Genomic DNA, 23,799 nt, shown 5'->3' with positions numbered 1-23,799 from the left:
TGACGCCTCAGTAAGAATACAGACATGAAGCAGAGAGAAACAGGAGCGGCCCCTAGTGGCTCCTTACTCACATTAGCCAGGACAGAAGGGAGGCTACTAGACTTTAGGTGGGGGGTGCTCATTGTAATTAGTTTAGGGAGGGTGTTGTGGTCGGATAGATGCTTCCGGAGGATTCGAGGTGTGTTGGCCTTTTCTACAAAGAGCGAGATGATAGGTGGCTCGTCTACAAGTCATAGGTCGGGTGGGTGGCGGCCACCCTTCTATCACAGCCTGAGGGGGATGTTGACTAGGAAAGGTCGGGTAGGCCGTACCCCATCTGCTTGTTTTCTTTTCGCCACGGAAGTAGGTTATCACGTGTCATCAGGCGGTGGCGCTTATGAATCTTCCCGGACACTTAGTAAACACAATAAACACCCGTTTATCCCGGAAAGGGAAAGTTTCAGACCTCGCAGTTTAGTCACGAGATCGTTAGGGTACGGAGGGAAAGGGACGAGTATTTCTGGGATGGGAGGTTAGCTCATCACATGGGTGGGTGGTACTTGTCTTCATTACAGGCTGACTGTTAGATCACCAGCATCCTCCCTTCCATCTGATGAACAGGAAATGTACCTTCCCCCCATCTTTCCTTTCACTCAAATCAGTCGTCGATTTTGATGAGACTCCGCAGGGTAGTAGGTGCGCCAGCCGGGGTACCCTGCACCCCTCTGATTGGGTTCCTTCCCCTCCCCATCTGCCGGCCTGTCCATTCCTTGATGATTTCAAAATCGTGACTATATATATATGTTTGTGTGTTCCTTTCTTCTTAATTTTTCCATTGGCTATATTTGTGAATGACCTAAGTTAGTGAGGTCATCAGAATTCAGGTAATAATTGAGATAATTCAGATAATATACCCGTGATATGTCAGTCACACAACCTGCAAAGTCTGGAAGTTGCAATAATTCCAACCAACACAAGTCTCATACATTGCTCACATAGCACCAGCATCACACCCAATAATATATTTCTGACAACACCGAGGCAGCTGGACCGGAAGTGAGCAAAATCCTTCAAATAGCTGCGCATTCTGATGACTCATCGACCAAGGAATTAAAAAAAAAAAAGAAGAGGCTGTTCAACTGTACTTCGCGCATTTTTCCCTCGACGAACACATAACTGAGATTTTAGCAAGATGCTGGCAGACATTTGTTTATCAGCGCCCGGGCTGACCCCTGCACGCGAGTGATGCGCACGCATAGCGGAAAGATCAGTATTGACGTAAGCGCTGTATACCTACACATCCTGTCAAGGAAAGAACAGGGGAAAACCGTTACTGGTTCTTCACTCGGTGCGCAGAGAGAGGGAGGGGGAGATAATTAGACTTCATTGGTATTTGCTTATCTTATCTTCAGACGTCTAGTGGTCGTCTGGTTGTGTGGGGCCTCGGCAGCACGCGCCATTCTGCTCGCGCTGTTGTGTTTCGTGGGGAAGCTAACCCACCATGGTCTGGATAAACTTTTCGTGGTGAGCACCAATCGCGCCATGAATGGGTGGAAAAATACAATGGTACAGGCCATGTTGCTCCGGGTATGATTGCCTTTTTTGTGCTGAAGGACACGAAGGGATGGTGCTTTGCGGTGAAAGTGGGAGATGGAGAGGAGGAAGGCCCTCGTCAGTCGAGAGAACTTTGCTGACTTCGTCAGGAGTAAGTGAAAGTCGTTCTTAACTGGGCAAAGTGCCCAATCATCAAAGTGTTCCAAAGTCCCACCTTATTGGCAAACAGGTCGGGACCAATCTCAGCATGATGATCAAGGTACCAACGTCCACAACGTTTGCCTCAACATTGGTCTCCTGTGACCCTCACCTTCAAACGCGACCTTTGCCAAACTTGGTCAAACGCTTGATGGCATTTCCTCGCTCCACAGCGACCCCTAAGAAAAGATTTTTCTTTCTTTCTCTTTCACTCAAGCAAACAGTGTCTTTTCTAAGAAATACGAGCGTGATTTCCTCTCGTTTCACTATTTTGTCCTCAGTGAATGAGTGAGAGAGATAGAAGAGTGAGAGAGAAAGCAGTTGTCTTTACCTCGCAGGCTTCTTGAAGACTTTTTTTTCATCAGATGTTTGTACGTCCACGAAGAAATGTTTACATGTTTTCTTTTTGTTAGAGATTGTGTCGCCACCATGAACAGCTGTTTCTTTGTCAACAATCCCGAATTGTTTACGATGATCTTTGTTCAATACCGATGTAGGCAAAGAGGACCTGTTGAAGTGGAGAGACAAGCTCTCCCGTCAAAGCTGATGCTCACTCCCTGTGTCTGTAACTATCTCCCACCCGTGAATGCTCGTGCACCCAAACCTCCCGCGTGACATCGACATCGAGGTTTGCACATCGCCGAGACCTCCGTCGACCTCGCCACCGGGTCAAACATGTTTGTTTATGCCGATCGGCTTACATCTTCGCTGCTGTCGTCGCCCGTGGTGTGCAGATGACAGATACCGCGAGGCGTGGGGATGAGAAGGGGCAAAGGTCGGCGCGTGCCTCGGGGTCAGGCAGCGCGTGCAGAGGGCGAGGACGTGCGAGATGGAGAGATGACAAGCAGCTGATAGTGTGGAACACACACCAACCTGCCCACCCGTCCACGAACTCACCCAGCGACACACACGTGGAAACAAATACCTGTCCACACAGACACACACATACAAATACTTCCACACCCGTATACAAAGTACATTTTCCTCCCTCTGAGGGGAGGAGATGATGATGAAAAAATTGTTGCCGGCACCCTTGTTGATGAATACAACTCTTTAGGGTTAGGGGCTACACTGTCAGAATGTTTGAGTGTTTTTCAGGAGGGGTAGGGGTGAAAGTTCATCTGGTCCTTGCTGCAAACCCACGTATCTATCTGGGTGTTGTCAGAAGTGACAGAAAACGTTTTATTGCTTTGGAGAATTTTTTTTCATCTCACCTTTCTTCAGACGCTTTTCTCTGGAACATGTTTGTCTTTCTCTGTCTTTCTCGGTCGAGAGCTCGGACTCGCAAACACATGCTTGACACAGGTAGAGTCGTCAGACCAGTCCTCGCCAATCACTCGAACAGCCTTTTCCGAAATCTCGGTCAAAGTCGAGGAGCAGGTGGTGAAGGCTTCAGCCTCCCGGTGGCCGATCGATGAGGCAGCAGACGGGTAACTGATGGGGTTTTTATCCTCCCACCTCCCTCTTCTCCCCGACCTCTCCATTGGCTCTCCAAGGATCGAAAACAAGGTCACAACGACGACGACGAAGCTGTGGTTACCACCCGGTCGCCATCGTTATTTCTTGCTGGTCACTCGGTCAGTCTCGGCCAGTGTGACGTGGACCACCACCACCACCACCACCACCGCTAGAGCTGTCGGCTTTGTGGGTCAGGGAAGGTTCGAGACGGGTGGATGGAATGACAGGTGGCAGATGGATGTCAGGTGGGGGACCTGCTTGACCTGATTTGATGAAATTGGCCTTCAGGTGGCGGCTCGTTCTGTCTTTCTTTGAAGCTGTTCGAGACCTTTGTTTTGGCCACGCCCACTTTAGTGATTGATTTGTGACAGACCTGTTGTCACACTGACCGCTGTATAGCGAGTGCTGACAATAATTTCTGACTGCTCGGTGTGTCATAACTCATTGTTATGTTATTATATTTATATTGATCGTGCGGTGTGTACTGCTCTGTATGTTGGCTGCTAATTACACTGACTGCTAATTACACTGTCTGTGCTAATTACACTGTTGTTTACACTAAGCTGCTATTGTAAACACCGACTGTTCTGTAGACAATAACAGCATTATACTGGGTCACGAGGTCACGAGATCAGGAGAGGACTATAGTGTTGGTGCCACGGTTTGTCCCACACGAGTCGGCGAACTCATACTTAGTCGGGTGGGACGGGTGGCTGCTAGGTGGCGTTACGTCGGGGACGACATCAGTCGCCCTCTGGCGGTGCCAGGCTGTCGGGAGGGACAGGGTCCAGGATGGAATGTCTGGCTGCCGTTATCAATGAGTTGATTATTTTTGGGGACGTACACTGGGGGGCTCACAGTCAGTTATGTTATGTTTGCCAGAAATTTGTGTATTTCACGTACACGTACATGTACATCGAGAGTGTGATCAGTCTGAGGGCAGCGGTTCGATTCCGGCACCTGTCATATCCCTACCCATTCCCCGAGGTAGTCCAGTGCTGAGTTGTTTGTATATACTGTTATAAGCATACACTAACTGTTCACACTCTGTACTGTATATACTGATAGTGCTGAATACTGTTGTTTATACTGACTGTTGTTTATACTAATTCTGTTATATACACATTGTTTTGTTTGCTGTATACTGTGTGCTGCTGTCTTTATGTATACATACATTATAGACTGAAAGTGCTATATATTGACTGTTCTTTATGCGTGTGCTACATACTGTCTGTCTCTCCACTCACAGATTGTAATGTTCTTTACACCTCCCTCTTCTCCCTTCCATCCTGCAGGCACCACACCGCCGAGTACGTACCTCACTGACCTCTTGACCTCTCCACAATCCCTCCTCTCCACATCTGCCGTCCTCCGTACCTTCCACCATCTCCCCCTCTCTCTCTCTCCCTCCAGACTGAAGGGTATCGATCGCAGACCTTGTTACAGAACACGCTATCAGGACGTGAGCGCATGCGCGCCTTTCTGGACACGAGCGCCCCCTGGTCCAGGCACAACCAGCCCCCCTGTCCCACTCCGTCATCGAGGGCAGAACCCCCCCCCCCCCCCACATCACCTTACTGGTAGCCAGGAACTCATACTTAGTCACGTGACCAGGTAAATCACCATACCACAGTCCGAGGCTACTTTCAGATGGATTTCTCTGATTTTCCTGCTGTTGAGACTTTTCTCCAATAGCGCCCTCTTTGTGATGCGTCTTACAAGACCGATAACTCTGTCCACCCAGTCATCGTCAGAGCATCTCAACGGAGATCATCTCTGTCTCACCCGGACAGATTAAAACATTGGTTTAAAAATCGACCGTATCCCAGATTTCATACTTTCAAGATTTCTTACAAACATCGACATTTAAGATATCACACTCGGCGTTTCCCATGATCCCACGCGACTTGTGGACTTACACAAAATAAAGGATGTCTGTCATTATCTACACGGTTGTGATTTACATCAGGTCTGTCTACATCTGTCCATGCATGTATATATACCTCCTCAGTCTCTAAATTCTTTGCCTGCACACAAACACACACTCACAGATTCCTGATACACCACAAACTGAATTCTAGAAAAGGTCATCAGGTCATGTAGGTGGAGGACATAAGAGCTGCATTTTAACATTAAACTTTTTTGTCGAGGCGTTTATTTATTTTTTTTTTATGTTCTTCTCAGTAGCTGCAGCTAGCAACAAATCTTGCATACTCTCTTCATTCACTTCATGATGTCATTGACACACTGATGAAGCTCACTTCCGTTCGACTGCAGCCTCGTATTGACTGCGCGAGCGAGTAACGGTGCGTACACCCGGGTAACCACCTTCCTTGCAAGCAGCCTGGATGCTGAACTGCTTAAGGAATCCACCCACTCATTACCTTTCAGTTTTAAAAATAATATGTACTCGTACATCGCTGATGATAAGAACTTTTTCCTTCAGGTGTGCCAGACCTCACGTGTGGGCGGCTTTGAGCACGCATGCGCAGTGGGCAACATGAGCAATCACTAAATGTGTGAAAATATTGTATGGGTAGGTTAGTCGTCTGCGTCTTTATTCTTGCTGTTATTGTTTTTAATTTTGTTATTTTCTTTGTCTTCTTTTTTTCACAACAGTGTGTGTTTTTACCACTAAAGCTCTCAACACACTGCATGACATCGAGAAAAAAAATTGTTCTAGAGGATAGAGATCCGAACCTCGAGGCAAGCTAGACTGATAAAAAAAAAGCGAGGTGTATTGAGGTCTATCTACCCAGAAAGAACTTAAGAAATAAGCTTCTTTACTGTGTATTAATTAATTAGTTTGCTTCATTCAACTTCAGTCGCACCGTGTGAACCAGGCTAAACCAACAGGAATCGCACAAGCCTTGGAGTCAGAAAAAAAAAAAACAAAATTCAAAGGTTATTAAGTTTTTAAGATTTAAGCGTCTCTGTCATCAGTTTTCTCTGTTGAGTATAGTGGTTTCGGTGGACAGAACAGAAATATGAGTCGCATGGCCATGCGAAATAAACGGAGGGACCGAGAGGACGGGGGACTGTTATTGGTTCTGAGAAGTTTACGAACTTGGTTGACTTTAGTGCAGCGAAATTTCATTTTGTTCCTTCTGCCTTGGAGTAGCAATAAAACGAGGTTTGTTTGTTTTGGGAGCTTGTATTTCTTGGCCAACGATCTGCATCTAGATGACTTTAACGACTGTCATTACCGGACAACAACGCGAGGTCAGCAATCGATGGCTGGAGCTGGAAATGACACTGGCGCTGGGAGCAAGGCAGGAAATGTCGGAAGACATCTATCTGAAGAAGAAATCACAAAAATGGAAGAAATATTCTGGGTGATTTAGCCGATTATATTTATTCTAGATAACTGCTTAAGGTATTTTAGAAAAAAGTGAGATGAGTAGTAGGATGCAGGCAAGAAGTGTAACAATGATCACCTTAATGTTTATTCTTTGAAATAAATCTCAATATCCACGTGACTGGGATTGTGTGTTTTATGTGGGTAGGGCTAAGGTGGTTGAAGTTATGTGGTAGATAATACAGACAGGCTAAATTTTAAATCATTAAGACTTGGCTCATGAGGCCAAACCATTGGTCAAACACCAGTTTGTGTAAATGCACGAGCTAAAAATGTCGCCTTGTGATAGACATCGGTAATATCCTTAATGGGAAAAGATGAAATCTCTCAACCTCACTCACTCTTTCCATCTACCTCCTCCCGTATATATCCACCACCCCACCCTACCCCACCCAGCCCGAGTCTTTTCTCTCATCTCACAACATAATCGCTAGCACCGTGGAATTCTACGTTGTCATGACAACGAAACAGGCACATACTTTTCCCACCCGATCGATGTCTTGTGTTCTTGCGCCTTGCCTTTATATTTTTTCTGACCTTCTCTTGGCACCAGGCTGAAGGCAATGCTCAACAGTCAAAGCCAAGCAAACATCCAGGTTACACTCCTCCAAGACTTGACTCACATGCAATTCCTGTCTGTCTCGGACAGAAGGAACAGTCGCCTTCAGTAGGTTCCTTCAGTGCCATGTCATACAGCTGCATCCTGTTGAGTAGCGGGACTGAGACAATTGCTGGCAGCTTCATATTACAGATGATGACGACAGGGATCGATGCTCTGTGGGGTCTGTTTGTTTGTCAGGTTTTTACACCAAAAGTAGCGAATGCCCTTCCCCCCCCCCTTTTTTTTTTTAATCATCCATTGTCTAGTTTTCTTTGTCTTCCAACAAGGTTCTTAAACCTACCACATTGTATTTAAATGGTTTCCTGTCAACAAGAACTGAAAACATCCAGCTAGAACGAAATTATATAAAAAGAAAAGAAAATATTTTCATCCTGGCGCCATGATGGAGACGCTGGAGGAAAGTAAATGCTCGACTTTCTAAACAAAATTAACGAGTGAAACCAAAATGATTGGTCCAGCGGTGCGGACAAGATGGTGATGCAGGTTACAGACACAGTCCACAGCAAGGATTGCAGGAGTCGAGAGAATCTCATTTTTCGGAATGGGGTAGGGTTAATGACAAGGTGGAAACGTGTACCCGATGCACCCTATTGTTAGTGTTTCCCTATGGGGTTAGACAGTTATCAGCCACCGAACCTTATCGACGAAGAGCCAGTGTGACCAGGTCAGTTGGCTCGTGACTTGTTTGCCACGAAAACCACCTTCCTGACGTCACACAGGCCGTGTGAGTAGTTTGTTGTCATGGCAATGATGGCTCAGCTGCCTTACCAGCGAAGACTTGACTAGATGCTACAAAGGCATCGGCGTAAGTTAAGGCTAGAAAACATGGTGGCTTGTCTTTATTTCTTCTTTATATTTTTCTCTTTCTCTCTCTGTTGTCAAGGGCCGAAGAGGCAGCTGCATCGGTCACAACAAAGGCTCGTGGCATGTATTCTGGCAGTGGTCAATGATGCAGGCGGCTGACCCTGCCAGCTTGCTCTCTCTCTCTCTCCATCCTCTTCCCCCTCCGCTTTTCCTCCAGTCGTGTGCTTTGGGCCTGTAACCCACTTCTCTGACCTGCGAGGCCGCGCGATCGATACGTGCACTGCGGCGGAGTGTGGCGTTTTCTGCGCATCATCGCTGTAACCCTCCGCCCCGTCCTCGGCGAAGTCTCCACAGCCTCTCCCTCTCCTCCCAGGGCCCCGGTCTGTACCAGGCATGCAGACAATTTCGTTGTTTGAATTCTGGGTTGGCGGTTGTCGGTTCTGAAATCACTTGTTAGCATTATAATTGTAGTTCGGAAGACCCCGGATGTAGGAGGTTCGGGATGCTGGCAGCCGCTCACAGCACGAGGAAAGGTATTTTTACGATGATAGCAGTGATGATGACTGACTCGAGGCATGTACCATCAGACATTGACAGTCTGTTCACCTGCTTCGTGAGGAAATGTTTATAAGTATTTTACCGATTTATTGTTTATCTTTCTATCCTGTTGAGGTCACGTGTGTTTGTGTTTCAAGAAGCGAGCGAGAATGTATGCTTGGCTTATGCGATGCTGTGAACAGTTGCTGAAGAAACAATGTGACCGTGTGAATGAAACACGATGAAAATCAAAGCGTTCCCTCTTTATGCAATTTCTCCTTATATCCAACAAATAAACTGAGGTTTCGGAAAAAATGTTTGACTGACTCTTGCTGGCCACCTAACCCTGACCTGTGCTGAACCTGGCCACCCAGGAGCACGCGCCTGTCAAGCAGTTCTTTTCTCTGGTTTCCTTGGATTTCCACTCTTGAAACGGATATCTCCGACACAGATGGCGCTCCGCACACACAAACAAACAAAACCAAATTACGCTTTGTTCTTAAAGCTCAGAAGGAGGATGAGTTTGACCTGTCCGGCCTGCTCAACAGACTGAGATAACATTTCAAAATATCGTCTGAAGGATGTTTCGGGTCTGTCGTCGGCGGGACGTTGCAAATCTCGTTACAGTCCACTGGTCTAGGAGAACACATGTTATCTGAGAGAGGGTGAAGCTCGCTGTCTTCGATTTTATATTTTCTTCTGGTCCTCAGTGGTGAGGGTCTTGAGTAAAGCAGAAGGCCTGTCGGTTGTTGCCCTCATTGATCTAACTTATCTGTCCCCGATCCAGTTTTCTCGGCTGCCTTTATACCTTTCGCGGTCGACCTTCCTGTAAACAACAACTACCTCAAGGTAGCTAACTGCCACCCACGATTTGCCGTAACTAAAGTACATCACAGAGCAAAGACAGAAGGACTTCACATTGAAATGATAACATCAATACACAAATGTGGTACACAGTTCACAAGAACACATACACATGTAAATAACTTTGGTTTATATTACAATTTTCCATTCTCTGTCATTTCCTCTAACCTTTCACCCCTGCAATTTTACTTCCATTGTTACCTTATTCTTTGTGTATCTTTGACGTTTTTTTTAAAATCTAGCTATCCCTATTCTCTTCTCGTCTGAATTGGTCAATTAAATTGAATTCTCCTGACCACAGTCTTGTCTCCTTTTCCTGCTACAGACAGGAGTTTGGCACAAGCTTGCACACATCCTTCAGCTTTTTCTGTTTCTAGAAGCAAAGAGTGGCCTTTTCGTTTACTCCTCCTTCCACTCTGCTTTACCTGTTATCTCTGCTGCTTTATTGAATGCACTTTACACAGGTTGTCTGTCTGCTCCTCCTTCCCTAAATGACCTCGCAGGTGAAATATGTCTTCAAGGTCAGCCATGATACTAAAAGTAGCTGGCGCCCCTAGCGGTTGCCCCTGGAAACTGCTTCCCTCGCCCAACACTCAAAATAATAAATACATTTGAAAAAAAAAAAAAAAAATAGATTTTGCTATCCTGACTCTAAACAGAAATATCGCATTGAGGATGTTTTTCGTCTGGTCCTTTTGATTCTTTCTCTCGCGTGAGAGAGGTCAGGCAAGGGCAGGGCACTCCCACCTCCTGTACAGACTGCTATTCAGAAGCGTGTTGAATGGTGGAACTAACGATCCGGCTCAGCAGACAGTATGGTGGTGAAGCTCGCAGCAGTTAATTAGACAAACACAGGAGAGGTTGTTGTGACAAATCAGCAGGGGGAGATAAAAACAAGCAGCACATAGTGCAGTGGCGGGCTGCACCGCGCTCCGGTTGTCTCCGTGGCAAAGGGAGGGAAGTCAAGGAGACGGATTCACCTGATGGCTCAACTGCTTGCAGGATTCTCCCTTCCCTCCCCTTGTCTGGGGGTGAAGGGGGAGGTCACGGTACAGGTATGTCTGGCGCTCCACCAGACGAGCTTAGTCTTTGAACTTTCCTCTCTTCCCATGACAACCTCCAGTCTTCTTGTCTGTCTGCAGCCGTCCATGTCCAGAAGGTGTGCGCGTGCGTGCGGAAACACGTGACCTCGTGAAAGTCTGTTTGTTGGGTGCGCACCCATGTGTGTTGGGGAGCATACATTTCAGGTTTGATATATGCAGCCTGTGACTAAAAGTTTTCATTAAGAAAAGTGATATAAAGCCATCACCATCTCCTCTCTCTATCTCTGTGTCGGAAAAGTGTTTCTGTCACTCATACCCACCCTCAGCTGGGAGCGAGGCCCGCCGGCGCCATGTTTAATCGACAGGAAGTAAGTGATAACATCCGCGATAACCGTCAGCCGCCGCTTGACAGTCTTACCTTTGTTGTCCGCCAGGTAATTCCTGCCTCAGGACCAACTCCTACCATGCCGGGCGGTAAATTTGGGCAGTTAAGTCCGTAGGTGGATTGTTTGTTTGTTTGTTTGTTTGGGTTGCCGCTAAATTAATTGGAGTTGAAGTCTGTGATATGCGCGCGCGTGTGTGTGCGTATATGTATGTGTGTGTGTGTGTGTGATCTCCATGTGTTTTCGTGTATACACTGCGTGTGAGAGGGAAGGGATGAGAGCTCGCCGGTATGTTTGTGTGTTTGTGCGCGTGCGAGAGATAATGAGAGAGAAAGGCAATAGGAAGAATGTTGATGATAAACATCTGTTGATGCACTGCAACTGTTTGTCAAGAGTGAAGCCGCGCAGTGCAAGAGTACATTCCTGCAAACATCCTCCATCAAGAACTCCATAACGACTTTCCCCTCTCCTCCCTAATCACATCAGGGTGCCCGGGGTTTGCCATATACCTCCCTGCGTGTCATTTCTACACGTTCCACCCGCGCTGCGCTCTCCAGCAGTGAATCCCGTTTCAGCAGCACCCGCCAGATGTTCTCATTCAGATTTTCGAAAACATTTGATAAGTTTAATATGCTGCTGAAACTTTGTAGAACTTGGAATTGTGACTGGCGCTGAGTTAGAAGACAAGAACTGATGAGAGGATATACTATTTGTGTGTGTGTGTGATAGAGAGACGATAAAAGTATGATAAAGGAGGAAAATTGTTTTTATATATAATAAAGGAAATGTTTTATCGTCACATACGCACACTATCGTGGGGCTTCTGACATCAATAAATCCTTTTCTTTATTCCACCCTGCCTTCATCCTCCACAGTATCCACAGCTTCCACATCCTTTTCCTCCACATTCTCCCAGAAGCTCAGTTCATTGGATGTGGAATATTATCGTCATGTTCAAAACAAAACAAAAAAAAAACCAAACAAACAAACAAACAAACTAGCAAAACAAAACAAAACAAACAAACAAACAAAACACTAGCGGACACGAGCTCTCGAGGACCGTCGAATATTATCGTCATGTTAAAAACAAAACAAAAAAAAACCCAAAACCAAAAAAAACTAGCAAAGCAAAGCAAAACCAAACAAAACAAAAACAAACAAAACAAACAAACAAACAAACAAACAAACAAACAAACAAAACTAGCGGATACGAGCTCTTCGAGGATCGTCAGCGATGACTGAGCAAGAGGATGGAGAGAGCGGCACGTGCAGTGCGCCGCAGCATGAATGAAACAACCACTTCAGCCACCTGGCGCCCATCGATTGGTTAGTGACTGGCGAACTGCCTTGTGGGGAGGGGGAGGGACATGACTACCCTCCCTCATTGCACCCCTGACACCCTCATATCGATCAGCTGTTTGTGTCAGCGATGTGCGCACCAGTGACATACATGGCGAGCATCGTGGGCCCTGCAACCTGGATTAGCAAAACGCGTGGAACACAGCAAAGATAATTTTTTTTTTTTAGAAAACTGAAAATGGAAGCACCCCAGGTGATAACATTCAGAGAAGCAATCGCTTGCTTGTCTGTGTTTGTGACTGGTTTATACATTCTTATCTCGTCTCCTCCCTCTCTCTCACACACACGTACTACTCATCACAGGCTTTTTCAATATTTTTGGATGAGAGGCGTGAAAGTATTTTCCGATTTCGAAATGCTTGACCTCCAGGGTCTAGACTGCTCAAAGACCATGGATATTTACTACAACAGACCTTTAAAACATGTTTTTATTGTTTGTTTTAAACTGCTTGGTAAGACTTCCACCTTCCACGACACGGTTATGTCGACTACAAACTGTTAAAAGCAAACCTGTGCTCAGCGAAAATCTCTGGAGATAAAGAATAAATTAACACAAAACATATTCCAGTGGTATTCATGACGAAGAGGCACGAGAAATACTATACTAATGTTTTCTCTGAATCGTTTGTAAAGTAAACAGGAAGTGACGAAGGGGCGGTATTTCTAAAAATAGCCTCGTCTGTAGGAGCTGAATTGAAGAAGAAAAGTGTAAACAAACCACAACACACCTGTAGTTGATGTTGTCTTTGAGTCTCAGATGAAGTTTGTACTCATTGTCAGTTCCTTACGATGCTACACTGGCCGTTACAACGCCGCTCACCCGAAACGGAGCTCTCCTGTGTGGAGGAGAATTTTCTTTTCTGTTTTCCTAGAGGCGGGTTACAATGCCGATGTTTGAAGGCTTATGCCTTGAACATTAATCATAATTATGTACTCATGTCCTGGGAATCACATTTAAAATGAACTTAACCCAATTATAAATAAAATTGTTGAACTCAGGTTGGTGTTTGAGGTCCACCCGCCTGAAGGCTGCTGTAGAATCGTTGACAATATTCATCCGCCTTCCAAACATTTCTGTCTTGCCACGTACACTGAACTGTTTGAAAACACTTCATCCCGAAGATAATACTAGCATGGGTCAGTTGAACAAACCTTAACCAAAAATAAATAAATAAACAGGAGAAGAGTCGTGCATACCACCGATGCATACATACGATTGCACATACACCTTTATCATCTCTTCTGTCCTTTTTATCTCATTCTTTTCTCTCTCCACTTATTAGTATCACTTATTAGAACTTTCAAACATAATTATACTTGTGTACAAAAAGAGGTCAAGCTTCGGACATCGTGTTAAGGCACCTGTTGACACCTGTTGACACCTGTAATTAGCATACTTCTATAGACTGTCGCCTTGAAGGGTGTCAGTGTTGCAGCATGACATTATTTTTAAACCTTTTTCAATGTATGTCCATATTTAATTCTTCTTGAAAACGGGTGAAGAGGCAGTTAGGTTCACACACCCATAATTAGAGATTTAGTTACCATCACGTGACCAAGTACCCCTATTTTGCAAGGGAGGCGATATATTCTGTCGGGTGGGTCTGAGAATTCTCAAAGAACATGGTGGGTGTTATTTTTTTTTATTTAATCTTAATTCAACAGTTCTTTTTCATATGTGTCTCTTTTTTTTTCATAAATGTAGGTGGCGTACGTAGTACTGATATGAATGTCACGTGGGTGCGTGACGTAGCAGGAAGTTTGACTGACATAGATGTGATGACTACTTGACCCTTATGGTGTCAGGTGGTAGCAAGCTGTTGATGCAATCATGATCTTGAATCTTTGTTTTTCTGTTCTGTCTCTACAAGACCAGGGCGCGCTGGGTAAGTCCTCACTGTGCTCACCGTTGTCGCACTATCGTTCTCTCCGTCACCGTCGTCAATTTTTTTCTTTTGTCTTCTTCGCTGTACACTTGTCTGCCATTCATTCTACCACCAAGCACCTCTTCTCTTCTTCTTTTTCTCCACAACCCACCCTCAACAATACCCTGACATTTTGGCATGCCAATCGCTGGATGTTTTGAGGGTTACATTTTCAAGGTTTGGGTTTCAGGGAAAATAACTGCTGATTCCTATAAATAGAACCTTTTTTTTCATTTTTTTCCCACCACCACCACTACCACCACCACCTACCTACCACCACCTTTTTTCGCCGTCGTATTCCCATCGAAAAATTCCCATATTGTTGACAAAGTTTATAGAACAAACATTGTCTTTTTTACTCAACAATCTTTTTTGACAATTTTTGCTTTTTCCGCATGAGATGTGACATCTGTGTCTGTCAGTGTGACTGTCACTACGTGTCCTCACGTCTACGTGTTACGTACGTTGTTAGGCGGGTGTGTGTGCTCACATGCACTGCCACGGGCACGCACCACAACCTTTGACCTTTTCCTTTTTGCATTTATTTATTTATTTTGCACTTGATTGTATAATTTATGACTTCAACACGTTTCCAACTCTCACTGTCCTGTTGGTGTCATCTGTCAACACCTTTACACCTCCATTTTATTATTTCTTGAGATTTTCTGTCACAAATTCCAGTTGTTACAAATCTTCCTGTTGGCTGTTTTATTCAACTTTTTGCACTTGGTCTTGTGATGTTGAGGTTCTTTCCTTCGCCATGTAAAAATTTATTTTTATTTGCTGTGGGTTCAGCAATATCATTTGCCATCAGTTTTGTTTCTTCTTCTTCAGCATGGTTCATTTCTGTTCTTAAAATCGTTAATAAATGTTTTGTGTGTGTGTGTGTGAGTGGGTATTGTTTGTGTTTGGCTGTGCGAGTTTGTTAGTGTTTCACTCATTAAAACATGATGCACATAGTCACAATGGCTGACAATAATGACAAATCCTCCCTCACATGAACATAATAATGTACAGTCCTCCAGTAAACAGACTCACACGCATGCAATAGTACTGATATTTATGTATACATATCAACAAAGTTGAAAGAGAGAAGCAGATCGAGAGACAAAATTTCTTTTTAATCCACTTCCTGTAGGAACTAAGCAACACACACCCCAACTTCTTCCCTCGTCACCAAGGTGATGAAATGTGATTTAAAAGAAAGTACTCGACCCTTAACTAGGGAGCAAAACTTTTGAGAGAAATTTGTTTTGTCACAAAGTGAGGCGAGAAGGCGCGGTGGGCGAGATGGGAAGTTGTTATGGTATATGAGTTGAGACTGTGATGCAAATATTTTTGTTGACAACCATGTCTCGTGCTTATGTCGGCTTCATTTTTTGTCTTCGTCCTCCTCCCTTCCCCGTTGAGTCTGAAAGCCGATAAACATGTCTTCTTAAAGCGGTGGCAGGAACAGTTTTAGGGGTTTGTTTTTGAGTGCCTCCTTAATGTATGTAAGTGTGCTAAAAGTGTGTTAAAAGATAATTTTAGCCTCACCTCTTTTTACCTTAGAAATAAAACAGACCCAGGAACGAGAAAATAAAATATAAAAATCATAAAAGTGGATAACTTTACTTAGGTCAAGACCATGCTTTCTGAGAATAGAATCGGAATCGTTTCATTGTCTCTCCTCCAACCCTAGGCGCCAGCCAATTTTTTAAAGAAAAAGAACTGTTACATGCAGTGGGTAGGCAAAGATATTTTTCAAAAAAAGCAGGTTGGTTTGGCTGCTGAGACTGGGAGCCAGACTCCGAGGCAGGCGGCCATATTTCAGCACTTAACTTGAGGAGATGCGATCCCAGGGCTGACAGGAACCTGAGTTTACATTCGCGGTCCTCTATTTTTAAACACTTTGAGTAAGTCCAATCAAGAATGAGTTCCAAGATGTATCAGGCTAAAATTCTCGTCCATCTTTACGAATGTCACGTGGTGCGGTATTCACAGCATGCAGCATCTGTTTGTCTGCACACAGAGATGCAACATTAAACATTACAATGTTGTTACAGTAATTGTAATTACAATGTTACAAATATTTTTGTCGTACCTTAGTCTGATGGGTAATGAATTTCAAATGAATGCAGAGGTCGGACATCGTTGTTGTGAATCCTATTCTCTCTCTCTCTCTCTCACACACACACGTGACCACAATAAAAGCCCTTTGCATTACATAATAAATTACACAGGCATTACAATGGTGCAAGGGTTGTGAAATACAAGATTTATGTCCTGTCTGCTGGAAGCAGTGTGACTGGGTGCATTGTAGATGATCCCACCCGAGTATGCTAACACTTACCTTAATGACATAAACTAAAAGTTTCCTCCTTCTTAGCATCTTAGCGGAGAAGGTTCGAGACCAGCAATGTCCAGATCGACAATGTCGAGACAAGTCCATCAGTAATACAGCAAAGTAAGCGGCAACTACCAGGTTTGTACAGCGAGCAGGAGGGTGCACAGTAGGGTAGGGGGGGACTGCAGTGACTTTTCTGGTTGGTGCAACGGGTCTGAAGCTGACGTCAGCAGGACGAGTGTATTTATTTACAGAAAGAAGCAGTGCTTCCACATCCAGCTCTGTAGTGTCTCTAATTCTGGCCTCGCTTCTGTTTCCACTAGAAGTGTTTCAACAAAATAAAAAAAGGATAAAAGAAAGGGTTTTTTTTTTTAATAAAATGAGGGAAATTTCCTTCAGGCAAGGTCATGGTTTCTAATAATAGAACGGGGACAATTTTATCACGAGGGTCGGTAGAGAGATGGAGAGACACTGGGGCTGTGTTCACAGCATCACTGTGTGTGTGGTGTGCACATCATTGCATGTGCTGGCAGTCAAAGTAGCAGACGATGAGGGAAGTTGAAATCTGCACTTTTGCTGGATCGATGGCTGCTGGCGGGCTGTGGATCCAAGCGGCACGGGGAGCCATGCCAGGTGAACACTCGTCGACATATGGCGGGGAACACCAGCCTCTGGAGCCACGACTGGAGCAGGGTACACCAACCCTCGCCATGCGCACGTGCACGTGTGTGTGTAAGAGAGAGAGAAGGAGAAAATGGATACTCCTGCAGACAGTAGACCTTCTAGATGCAGAACATTCTAAACTGCCTCAATTCTTAACTTACCAGCTATAAACCAACGGTAGGTAAACTAAAACACACACACGAGAGAGAGAGGAGGGTATACACACCCACAACCATGTCCATGCAAGTCGATTCCGTATCCAGCTCAGTCCTTCAATCTTTAACAGTCTGCTTCAGGATCTTGTTCCAGCAACCGCTGTTCACCGAGTGATTGCATCATTAATGAACTAGCTAATTACGATAAATAGAAATCGTCTAATATTTCTTTGGCATGAACTGGCCATTGCTTGTATTTTTTATCCGTGTTACCTGGACATTAGATATCCATCAAACATATTTACCTGGACTTTGGAATCATGGCTAAAAGCACGTTACTGTAGTTTTGTATGTGGCAATGGGTAAGAAAACAATTTCTTAACATGAATTTAGTTTTATTTGTAGTCGAGATATGTTACCTGTTCAACAAGTCACACTGAGGTCTCTACCCCATGATCTGTCGTCAATAAACAAATGTTAGCGATGAGAGTCGAGAGAAAACCATTCGGACTCGACCCGTAGTCGTTTGAAAGTCACAAGGTAGGAATGAAGTAGGGTTGTCATGGAGGCTCTGTCTTCTATAACAGCAGTGGGAACCTTTCTCATGCCAAAGGCCACAATCATCAACTTAAAAGTTTACTTGAGACAGTCGTAGTTTCACCACAGTTTATGAACACTTTGTGAGGTGTCCACACCCAGGCTGTCTGGCACTTGCTGTCCTTCGAGTCGCCGCAATGTCTACAGACAAGCCACAGGTGTCACGTGCCCCGATGTCTGAAATGGAATGACCGTCTTGGCATGGTCTGCGCATGCGCATAACGACAGCGTTCATTATCTTTCTTTTTATGACCTGTTTGCGTCTCGTCTCGATAATACTCATCTTGTCCTTGTCCAGTCTCTTCATTGCCAGCGAAGCCTTCTCGCCATCCACAAGTGAATTGTTGTCCACAGCTTGTTTTATTGAGCAGACGATATACTGAACGGTAATGAACTGTCTTTATGCGCATGCGCAGACCATGCCAAGATGGTCATGCCGTCCCAGACATTGGGGCACGCGACACAGGCAGAGAAGCATGCAAGCCTATCCTGTCATGTACTTGTGTGTGTCCTGTCTATCCCGTAATAGACATTAGTTGCTTTACCTTCAAAATATATCTTATTGTCACGATTCATTTAATATAAACTTGTGCTAATGTGAAAAAAAAATCTGGATTTACTGAAATTTGAATCAGGTCTGGACGGCCCAGACCCAAATATAATGATTTCGCAGGCCGGACGTTCCCCATCCCTACAATGGAAGAAAGTTTATCTTTAAAAGTACAAAGGAAGGTTTTATGGACTGTCAGTCGAGTGCTAGATGGCACCACAAGTGCGTGTCGTGCACCTGGCCTCAGATAAGCTAACCGGTAAAAGGCGACTTCGTGCTGACGGCCCCATACACCACCACGAGGGCTTTTTATTTCGCGTGTATTGTGGCGTTTGATGCGCGCATGCACGTGATTTAACGGGAGAGCTGGGGCTGACGGGATTGTTCACGCTCCGCTTGAGCTCGGGCTTTCGAGACGTGCCGCGTCTGCACGATTAATTATTCACAGCCTCGTTTTCAAACAGGAAATGTTTGATGGACAACGCGGGCCCCAAGAGCCGCTGTTTCCTGTGCTTAAGAAGACCAAGTCCTGTCTCTGCCAACTTTCAGGGTGGACGGGGAAACGGGTATCACTGCCGAGCATTTCGCTAAGAAGATGAAATTTCCTTTAATTTTTTTTTTGTAAGTGTTGCTGGCCGGTCCGACCAGATACGTACGTGCGAACGTGGTGAACGTGGGCTGCACGTGTGATGCTCGCATGCTCTCGGCTTTAGACACGTGCACGCACGCAAGGTCTGCAACTCTCGTTCTATCAACCGATCAATGTGGACGAGTATCGTGTTAGCGATAGAGTAAATAATAATAACAACAACAATAATAATAGAATTTTGAAAGTGGATTTCCCCGATTGGAAGCGAAGCCATGCTGTTGTTGTCGGTCTCCGGTGGGATTTGATGACAGCCCTGCAAAGCCTTTCACAATTTTATTTTACATCGGGTCAAAATATTAAAATTTATTAATCAGCATATCCCCAAAATATATTCCTTGGTCAGTCCGCCATGAATTCCTCGATCTCGAACTTCCTGTCCACCTGATGATAAAGAAATGGACATGGAGGGGGAAGAAAGAAACTTAACTACTCTGAGGGAAATGTTCATCACCAAGGCCTGTGTGCAGTGTTGTCACATTCAAAAAAATGTGTGTCCCGAAAAGAGATTCGAATCCAGTGCCTTTCGATCAGCACATGCAGGCGGGTGTTTGACTGCCTCCAGAGTTGAGATCACTACGTCTTGTCTGGGTTTAAGCTAGGCCACGTGTCATTTCGTGGCCTTTAACCTTTGCCTCGTTACCAAGACGTTTGTTTGGTCTTTCCGTCCTTCTTGATCCAAAGTCAGCTTTTATTTTTTCTTTATGCAAGTTATGTCTATCGAGGCGTGAATATTATTATCTTACTTATTCTTTTCGGGTGGCTTCATTAAGGTGCCATGAGGTTTAGCGTGCATGAAAGCTCGTTTGTAGAAAAGTTGTCGTCAAGGGAAGTGAAAGGAGATAAGCGTGTGGAGGTGAGCGGGTGGCACAAGGGTTGGCTTGTGTGAGGGAGACGTGGCAAAACAGGAGGAACAAAGCCTCTTGCAGGCAGGCAGAGTAGTGTAAGAGGTGATAACAGTATTTTTGTCATCGCCACTGACGTGCAGATGTATCTGGTTCTATTTGCAGTCTGTGCTCGGAGAGCTGTGTGTGCTGCGCCCATTCCCCTCCGGCACTGCGCTCGGCAGATTGCAGGAAAAAACCCACAGACGAAAGTTGTCTGTTCATCTAAATGTAGAATAGCGAAGCTAAACAATGCAAATGCACACAGCCCCAGCTAGAACTTATTTCAGATAATAAAAAAAAATCATCTGCATTTGAAATAAACTTTTTTGTTTTTGTTTGTTTGTTTTTTTAACCTACCTTCCCCCCTACAACACATCCACATCTTAATGTCTTTGTCTCAAAGAGATAACATACACACACCCCTCTGTCCTCTCTAGTCCACCATCACAAGCTACTTTAGCAACTTTATTCTCCATCCATCGGGTTTTTTCACATCTGAATGTCTAAGAGCCTTGTACAGATGATACGAGTTGCAGAAGACGGGTGGGCAAGTGAGAAATCCTGCACATCTCCCCCCGTCAAGCATATTTCCGAGTCAGCAGTTTTGTAGGTTAAGTGTGAAGCCCGAGAAGAGGCTGGTAGGAGGGCTGAGAGGAGGGCTGAGGAGGCTGACAGGGTGCAGTGTGGTTGCACTACTCTGTGCAGCGAGCACGAGGGAGTCTGGGTGAGGTTTCTGTGCACCTGCGCTTTGGTGTCTTGAGCCTCACGGACTCACCTTCTGTCTTCATGTCTGCTTTTATTTGTTCTTTTTTCTCTGTCTGTCCTTGTGTCTGCAGGCGCGTTCACACGTGATGATGACGGTGATTGCCGCATACAGTAAAATAATTACACTTCCTACACTTCCCCGACTCCAGCAGGTCGACCCTCTCCTCAGACTCGTTCTGCAGTTTTTCTGGAGAAGATCGCCATGTTGGTCTAGTTTTTCTTGGCATACTTCTTCCTGCCGTGTGCAGTTAGCTGTGGCAGGGGCTGGTGGCAGGTTTTGGCTCTGCTCACTATTGTTTCCCGATGCCAACAGATGCCGGCCGGTGAATGTACAGACACCAAGGGCCGCAGTTGTCGAGACTCACTGACATCAGGCAAAGCACACTGATGGGATGTGCGAAACTACTTCAGGTACACACTACTGACCTCCGGTACAAGACACTGATATCAGACACAGACAACTAACATCAGGCCAAAAACTAAAACAGGACACAGAACACTTACACCGGGAACAACATACTATATCAGAGATAAACTCGTGAGTTAGACTCGGTGAACCACTTACATTTCCCTGCCGTTGTGACCAGGCTGTGAGACTATTTCTACTTTTATGATAGCTGTTTCATCCTATGTTATTAGGTTAATATCCTTCTTGAAATAATGAATTAAGGGGAAGTGTACATGATGACCCTCTTACATGGCCGTGCAGAAAGAGGTCACGCGAGGTCAGGTTTTCTTCGCGTGCTTTTAACCCTCGCTGCACCTCGTCACGCATTGACTCACTTTTACTCCCCATGGATGGTTACACTGGCGTAATGTGAGCACACTAAATATATTTATACACTTGCTTCAGTGTGTGTGTGTGTGAGAGAGAGAGAGAAGAATAAGCAAGGCAGGTAGAGAACTCATCATGACATGCAATTGTCCAGAGAGGATTCACCAACGTGTAGTTTTTATTATTCATTGTTTATGTGAAGGTGCGTGCATGTCGGTAGGTAAGTGAATCTGTGTGAATGACTCTATTGCCTTTATCAGATGAAAGCCTTGTAACATCACTCTTCTCCTCTGCGGCTTGGAAAGCGGTCAAAAGAGAAAAAGAAGCTGGTTGTTATGGCAACGTCTCTTTAGCAAAACTCTCGCTGCAAGAGTTGCCTTTACGATTCCACTGCTCCCAACTCAAACAAACAAACAAGCAAACAAACACAAAAATGTGTTTAAAAATCCCATCGTGTTTATGTGACAAGGTTATGACACCAATTTTTTTTTAATTTCCCTTGTCATTATTAATTAGAGAATTAAAAGTGTTCACAATCGGACCAAAAGTGGATTTGTTATGAATTTTTTTAATCTTGTAAATACTTACTAATCAAAGGCGCCTATCTCTTTCACGAAACAAACACAACAACAATAGAGAGATAAACAATACAAGTTTTACAAACAATGAATTCTAAGAAATCTCAAAACCTTTCCCACACAAATAAACAAAACAGTTGTTTATAATTTAAAGTTTATTCACGTTTACAGCAGCAACGATTGAGGTCATAGGCGATCACTTTTATTCAAAATAAAACAAATGTTTCTTAATTAACCTCTGGCGTGGTGTAGTTGCGGCCCTTTTCTCCATTGAGGGCCAAAAATTACAAAGAAGCTTATATACATATATAATCTCGAGAATATTTCATAGTCGTTTAAAAAGTGAGTCGTGGCTATTCAAGATATGACAGTCCTGTACAGTGCTCCAGGAATCGCCAAATTAAGTTTATTTTTTTTTTCTGTTTCAAAAACTCTTCCCCTTGTCTGTAATTTTACTGCCGACGCCTGATCTGATGGCCATCAGATTATCTTCCCGCCAGCCATTTTGAAAATTCGCTGGAGTAATCTCAAATGTCAATAAAGACAACTAAAGCATCAAAGCATGAACTATCAAAATAGTAAACATCGATAAGCAATTAAAATGAAGTTGAGCAATTATGAATAACGGCCGTGTGGTGGCTGTTTTGCTAATTCAGTTTCAATCATGCAGGGAGTAGACTGACAGGGTACGACACCCGGATAGTCGGACAGAAACATCACAAGAGTGCAGAGATAAAACATGGTGTCTGCAGACTTTTTATCCACTTGTTAATCTTCCATCCCCCCACACACATAAATATATATTCACACACACACACACACACACACACTACTCAGAACAAGTTTTTAAAACGAAACACTGTCTCCATGACATGATCAATTCTCTGAATGCTGCATGCCAGTCCAGGTGATGGTTGTTAGGCTTATATCATGACACTTGCTTCCTTCTCCTTATTATCTCACTTCTTCCTCCCTTCAAACCTATTTTTCTCCCAGTGTATGTCCACTCATGTTTCCTGTCCACACATCCACACTGCGTGTCTTTATCTTGCTTGCACCCTTTACTTTTTTCACTGTCTACATGCCTGTTGCTCGTCTCTGAGTATAGGTTGAGCTCCTCTGTCTAGCTTGCAGCTTTTTGCCTTTTTCTCCTCCATTTTATCGCCAGGAGCACGAAACTCTTGCATCAGTCAATAGAGGCTGAGAGAAGTGTATTGACTGGGATGCTGGTCATGCCAGTGCTTCATGCTCCTAGGAAATGGTGTCGCCTGTACTTTGTGAACAAGAAAGAGTTAAACAAATCTGTCTCACCTACTTACAGCATTGCCATGTTCATTGGAAAAATAGCAATCAGCCCAGGCCCCTTCAGGAGTCGCCTGTAATTAGACAATAAACAAGTAATTAGCGTCCTAGAGGGAAAAAAGCATTTTGTTTAACGGTTTTTGTGGTCAGAGTTGTTTAGACGACAATTTAGAGCTCCAACTAATTATTGGCAATTATATCTAGAATAAATGAATTAATAATTAAAAAGTTTGTTGAATTTATTTAAACTGTCGTTTAGAAGACTGTGGTCACGTGACACTGTCCTTCAGAAGACTGTGGTCATGAAGAACTGTCAGGACACTGTGGTCACGGTGAACTAGTCATCGGTCAATCTCCACCAGTTTGCAGACAAGAAATTGTCAGGGTTCAATTCCATCCCCCGACTTACCCTCCATTTTAGTTGTTTGGTCGACATCAGTCTGGTTTTGGTTGCTAACTGGCCGTTGTTGG

The 23,799-nt window shown here is 44.5% G+C and overlaps 1 protein-coding gene across 1 annotated transcript in view; it reads left to right on the top strand.

The window, feature by feature from the left end:
• Positions 1–23,799, top strand: part of LOC112577148 (junctophilin-1-like) — a 53,911-nt gene that overhangs the window by 21,827 nt on the left and 8,285 nt on the right.

This window comes from Pomacea canaliculata, linkage group LG12 (genome assembly GCF_003073045.1).
Source record: "Pomacea canaliculata isolate SZHN2017 linkage group LG12, ASM307304v1, whole genome shotgun sequence".
NCBI lineage: Eukaryota > Metazoa > Mollusca > Gastropoda > Architaenioglossa > Ampullariidae > Pomacea > Pomacea canaliculata.
The sequence above is the reverse complement of the archived record's forward strand: the minus strand, read 5'-3'. Positions and strand labels throughout refer to the sequence as shown.